Source organism: Camelus bactrianus, chromosome 35, assembly GCF_048773025.1.
Source record: "Camelus bactrianus isolate YW-2024 breed Bactrian camel chromosome 35, ASM4877302v1, whole genome shotgun sequence".
Taxonomy (NCBI): Eukaryota; Metazoa; Chordata; class Mammalia; order Artiodactyla; family Camelidae; genus Camelus; species Camelus bactrianus.
The window spans coordinates 29,100,699-29,106,698 of NC_133573.1; positions in this window are offsets into that span (position 1 = coordinate 29,100,699).

Sequence of the window (6,000 nt, forward strand, 5' to 3'; positions counted from 1 at the left end):
AACTGCACTGCAGTAGATTTTACGGCAATATTACTTCTAGCTTCTTTCCAGTAGACATTGATTAGATACAGGCTAATTCTTACTGCCTTGACTCAGCTGTATTAAACAAAAGGACTCCCTTCGTTAAATTAACAAGGGAAGCAACCTATAAAAGTAATTAGGGAGGAAAGAAGGGTAAAATTAATCCCAATAAATGGTAAGAGAAGGGTTTATTTTAGGAAGACTTGGACATTTGGCGATACGTGAGGATAATGTTTTATGTGTCCTTAATCTTGGCAAAGGGCTGATAGCAGTGGAAATTGAACACAGTGACACACCAAAGCCTGAGCTACGTCTTAGCTGTAGTTTTAGAGTTAGGGCTTATGAATCTAAGCAGCAACTTTTTACTTTTTCCTGCATCTTTTGGTGTGACAGAGAAAGGATCCCCATTAAAATCGATTAAAAAGCTGGCATTATTTGGAAGCATGAAACGCTTAATGTAAAAACCACCCCCCCCCAAAAAAAAAAACAAAAACAAAAAACCCAGATTGTAAAAGTTTAATATTGTGACCTTCAAAAAAGCACATCACACAACACAGAGAGCAACACCCTTCCTCAACGATGAGCAGGGGATCACTTACCAGCGGCATGACGCCTGCAGGCGGCCATCGATCATGTCTATCACCACCGTCGTGATTGCTGCTGGGGCGGTTAATGACTGCCGCTGAGCCTGCTATGAGCCCTCACCATGGACGTCCGCTACCTCCCGTCCCCAGTTTCCAATATTTCAGGAGACTAGGGATTTGAAACTCAGCTCTGAAAGGTCATCCAACCTTAGTGTTTTCTTTTTGATGACATGTTTGTTCCAAAAGATACTGCCAGATAGTTCAATAAATATCTTCATATTTATCAAAGTAATGGTAGCTCAAATTCTATGCTAAACATTATTGTTACTTCATGTGCATGAAAAGTCTGCAGGAAAAGCCTACTGGCCACCCTAAAACTTTTGGAGAACCAGGACTGGCCGCTGACCATTCACGTACTTGGAGCCTCGAGAGAAATGGTGAGTGAAACTCTTGGTCCTGCTAATAAGGATGCACCATCTCAGGACTGAAATTTTCAGAAGAGACACGTCTACTCTATTCTCCAAGGTGAGGATCTAGGTTGTGAGGAACACTTACTGGAAACTGAAAAGTAAAAAAACCCCAAAACTTTCTTTAGGGCTACCATTGTTTAAAACTTTGACTTTAAAGAATATAGAATAGTTGAATGTGTGCCAGCGTCTAGGGACCCTTGAATAAGCTTGAACCCGGTCTGCAAGAGGGGTTCGGAAGGATGGAAGGATCCTCACTATTTACTTGGCAGCCTGATAAGGAACTACCTGCATAACAATGACACAAAAGCCGGTGCCGGGCAGTCAGCGCAGCCTCAGCAAACACACAAGCCGCGAGCAGAGACGGACACCAAAGGCAAGAGTGGCAGGAGTGATGGCGAAAGGTTCCATCAACTTAGGGCATTAGCATATTGACAAAGACGCAGCCCTGGGAAAAACAGCATGAAATTTTTAAAAATTACTGAAAATGACACGTTCTTTCCTTTTTTAAGAAAAACAAAAGGGCCATGAGGTACTTGATGCTCCGGTGCAAGACACCTTCCTGGTTACCGGTCCTCGAGGTCCTAGTCCATCCTCAGTCTGGACACTGGTCGTCAGATAGAGAGCTTCACAGGGTTACAGTCAAGGCATGGGTCTCGTTTGAGGCTGGACTGGGGTAGGACTGGTGGCTGTTGTCACATTCAGTTCCAGGAAGGTGTCATAGTGAGGGCTCCTTGCACTCTTGCCATGACCAAGAAAACATGCCCAAAGTAGCCTGAGAGAGAAGATGATGGACTCAGGGCACAGACACTCCCACCACCCTATCCCAGAACCTGTCAACTGCCATCCACCTGTTGCCTCTCAAGACTGTGTTAAAAAAAGGACTGAGAAGTAACTTTCACCTTTTAATGTTCCATTCATGTCCAATAAATGTTACTATACTTTTAAAAATAATCTTTTCTTCCATTTTAATATCAGTGGACTCAGCTAATATCTTACAGGTGTAAATCACCTTCAGGCCTTAGACAAGGCTCTAAATGCACAAGAACCATGTCAAATATTAAATGGGAGTCAGTTAATCTCTAGTTAGGCTTCTGTGTTTAGCACCTACGCTCTCTGAAATCTTTAAACTGAAAATGTGCCTATTTTTATATTTTGCCTTTAGCGTTTATTTTTAAAGCCTGCTAATGACTTTCCAAATGTCTTTTTGTAACCACATGTTTTTATTATAGAAAGTGTGATAGGGATTTTGAGAAACCACGTGACCTCTCTGAGCAGCCAGTATGTTAGCATCCTGAACAGTATTACACAATGGGAAGGAATTCCAAAAGTAACTCCAAGGAATGTACGATGCTCAGGAATAATCTTATTTCTGAGCTAATTTCATGATCTAAGCTTTGTTCAAAAATTGAAAATAAAGCTGCTGGGCAAAACCATCACTTGTTTCGGTGGGTTAAACTGGATGTCAGTTTAAGTTCTTGTTTGCTACTGTACGGAGATATAATTCATTTGCAGTAAATTACACATATTTAAATTCATGACTTGAAGAATGTTGACCTGTGTATGCACTGTGAAACCATCATTGTAATTAAGATACCAAAAGTTGTGGTATATTTATACAATGGAACACCACTCAGCCATAAAAAAGAATAAAATAACGCCATTTGCAGCAACATGGATGGACCTGAAGAATGTCATACTAAGTGAAGTCAGCTACAAAGAGAAAGAAAAATACCATATGATATCACTTATGTGTGGAATCTAAAGAAAAAAAAAAGACAAACGAACTTATTTACAAAATAGAAACAGACTCACAGGCATAGGAATCAAACTTACAGTTACCAGAGGGGAAGGAGGGTGGGAAGGGATTAATTGGGAGTTTGAGATTTGCAGATACTAAGTAACATATATATATATATATATATATATATATATATATATATATATATATATACATATATATATAAAATAAACAGCAAGTTTCTACTGTAGAGCAAAGGGAGCTATATTCAATATCTTGTAGTAACTTATAGTGAGAAAGAATATGCAAATGAATATGTGTACGTTCATGTCTGACTGAAGCGTTATGCTGTATACTAGAAATTGACACAACGTTGTAAACTGACTATACTTCAATAAATATATATATACAAAAGAAAAGATACCAGACATTTTCATCTCAAGAGTTGTTTTCAGGCCACCCACCTCTGTCCCCCTCCAACCCTGTCCCAGCAGCCAACGATCTGCTCTCTGTTAGAAAGGATGATTAGGGTGCAGAACTTCACACAGGCGGAATCACAGAGCAGCGATGAGATTTCTTCTGCCTTCTCTCCCTCAGCGTGACTATTCTGAGATCCATCGAGGTCGTTGCCTGTACTAGGAGGGCACTGCTTTTCATTGCTGAATAGTTTTCAATGGAATAAACATACTGTATTTGGTTTACCTCCACTCCTATTTGGGGTGTCGCCAGGGTTTGGCAATTACAAATGAAGTTGCTCTGGACACCCACGTATAAGACTTTTCTGGACATAAATTTCCTTCTCTCTTGGGTAAATTCTTAGTAGTGGGAGGGCTGCTTCTCATGGTAAGTGTAGGTCCAAGGTGTTTAAAAACCTGTCACACTGTTTGTAAAGCAGCTATACATTCTCACCCACGGTGTCCGAGACGCCCAGGGGCTCCAGAGCCTTGGATGCGTCTTTTCACCTCTCTAGGAGGTGTGCAGTGGTATGGGATTGTTGCTTGAATTTGCATTTCCCTGCTGGTTAATTATACTGAGCACCTTTTTGTGTTTTTTTTTTTTTAATCTATATTGGAGGGAGGTGTGATTTGTGTATCTCATTTTGTGAAAGACCCTTTCAATCTTTTGTCCATTTTATTGGGTCATTTGTTCCCTGTTACTGAGCTGGAAGAATGTGTCATATAATCTGGAGACATACATGTCTGATATATGTATTGAAAACATTTTTTCTCAAGTTGTGCATTTACCTTTTTCTTTCTTTTTTTTAAATTTTATTTTATTGAGTTACAGTCAGTTTACAATGTTGTGTCAATTTCCATTGTAGAGCACAATTTTTCAGTTCTACATGAACATACATATATTCATTGTCACATTCTTTTCCACCATGAGCTACCACAAGATCTTGTATATATTTCCCTGGGCTACACAGTATAATCTTGTTTATCTATTCTATATATACCTGTCAGTATCTACAAATTTCAAACTCCCAGTTTGTCCCTTCCCACCCTCCTGCCCACTGGCAACCACAAGTTTATATTCTATGTCTATGAGTCTGTTTCTGTTTTGTATTTATGTTCTTTTTTTTTTACATTCCACATATGAGTGATCTCAGATGGTATCTTTCTTTCTCTTTCTGGCTTACTTCACTTAGAATGACATTCTCCAGGGACATTCATGTTGCTGCAAATGGCATTATGTTTTCATTTTCATGGCTGAATAGTATTCCATTATGTAAATATACCACATCTTCTGTATCCAGGTATCTGTTGATTTTATTAATTGTGTGATTTTCTTAATTTTGTGGAAGAAAAAATTGTTTTAATTTTAATGGAGTCCAAATTATCAATCATTTTTTCTTTTAAGATTTGTGGGTTGTGTGGGTGTGTGTACTTACCCAAGATCATAAAGTATTTAAATAATTTTTTTTTACATTTTGTATTAGATGTTTTAGTTTTAGGTTTCATATTACTGTCTATGACCCATTTCAGGTATATGGATGTATGGTGTGAGTAAAGGGTCTGTGTCTACTTTTCTGACATCATTTGTTGAAATGACTTTTCATTTCTCTGCCATCAACGTCTAAGCATGCAATTACAAGCTTGTTTGGTAGCTGCATATTTGTTTTTTTAAGAAATTACCAAACTGTTTCCAGAGTGGTTGTACCATTTTACCTGTCACTTATCATATTACTGTAGGAATAGGAGAGGAGAGGAGTTTCCGGCAACTTAATGACTAATGGTTTCCTTCACGAAGTCAGGAGACTCAAAAGGGGGCACGGGTTTGGCCAGGTTAACATCATGGAGCTTGTTTTGAACACAATGAGTTTGAGATGCTTGGGATGGAAACACTAGTGCAGACGGTCAGCAGCCTTTGGCTGGACACCCACTGCTCAGGAGCAAGATGGGCAGAGATACAAATTGGAGATATGTGGCCTGGAAGTCATATTTGAAGCCACAAGAGGACATCAGAGTTGAATGATGAGAATAGAAGGCCAAAGAAAACCCCTGAAAAATAGAAGGCCAGGGGAGGAAGAAACCAGGAGAGAGACTATGATGTAAATTTCGGACAAATTAATGAAATACAGCAAGTGCCCACGTCCGGGAAGCCAAAATGGACCAGGAGTTCATGTCACACATGAACCACTTTTGGTGTGTCCAGGTTTGGTGGGCTGGTGTTACAGAAGCCTTTTTAAAAACAAATGTGGCCAAGACAGTGTAGACAGTGCTCTGGTCTTTGATCCAAGGGGAAATCCATCTGAGAGGCAAAAATGCCTGCTTCCACCAGAGCAGAACTTCCTCCCTGAGCCCCACGTTTGCTTTCATCAGAACGGCTGGGAAGACAAGCTAAAGGGCTCTCCTCGCAGTGAGAGGGGACGCAGCAGAATCTGGCTGCTTGTGTACGAACTCCTCATCCCTGCATCGTCATGATCTGATTCTTCAAAATCTTGCCAAAGCCATTCAACAGTATCTTAAAGAGTGGGCAAAACTTCTTTCAAAGAGAATGTTAAGTTTAGGTATGTTGATGGAAATAATCAATAACCAATTTACAATAGGAAAAGGAAAGTGTTTTATTTGGGCCAAACTGAGGACGATAGTAGGCAGCCACAGATCCAAGAAGCACTTGAATTGTGTTCCCCAGGCTACAAAATGGGGGCGGCGTATAAAGGCAAAGACCACAAAGTTACACAAGT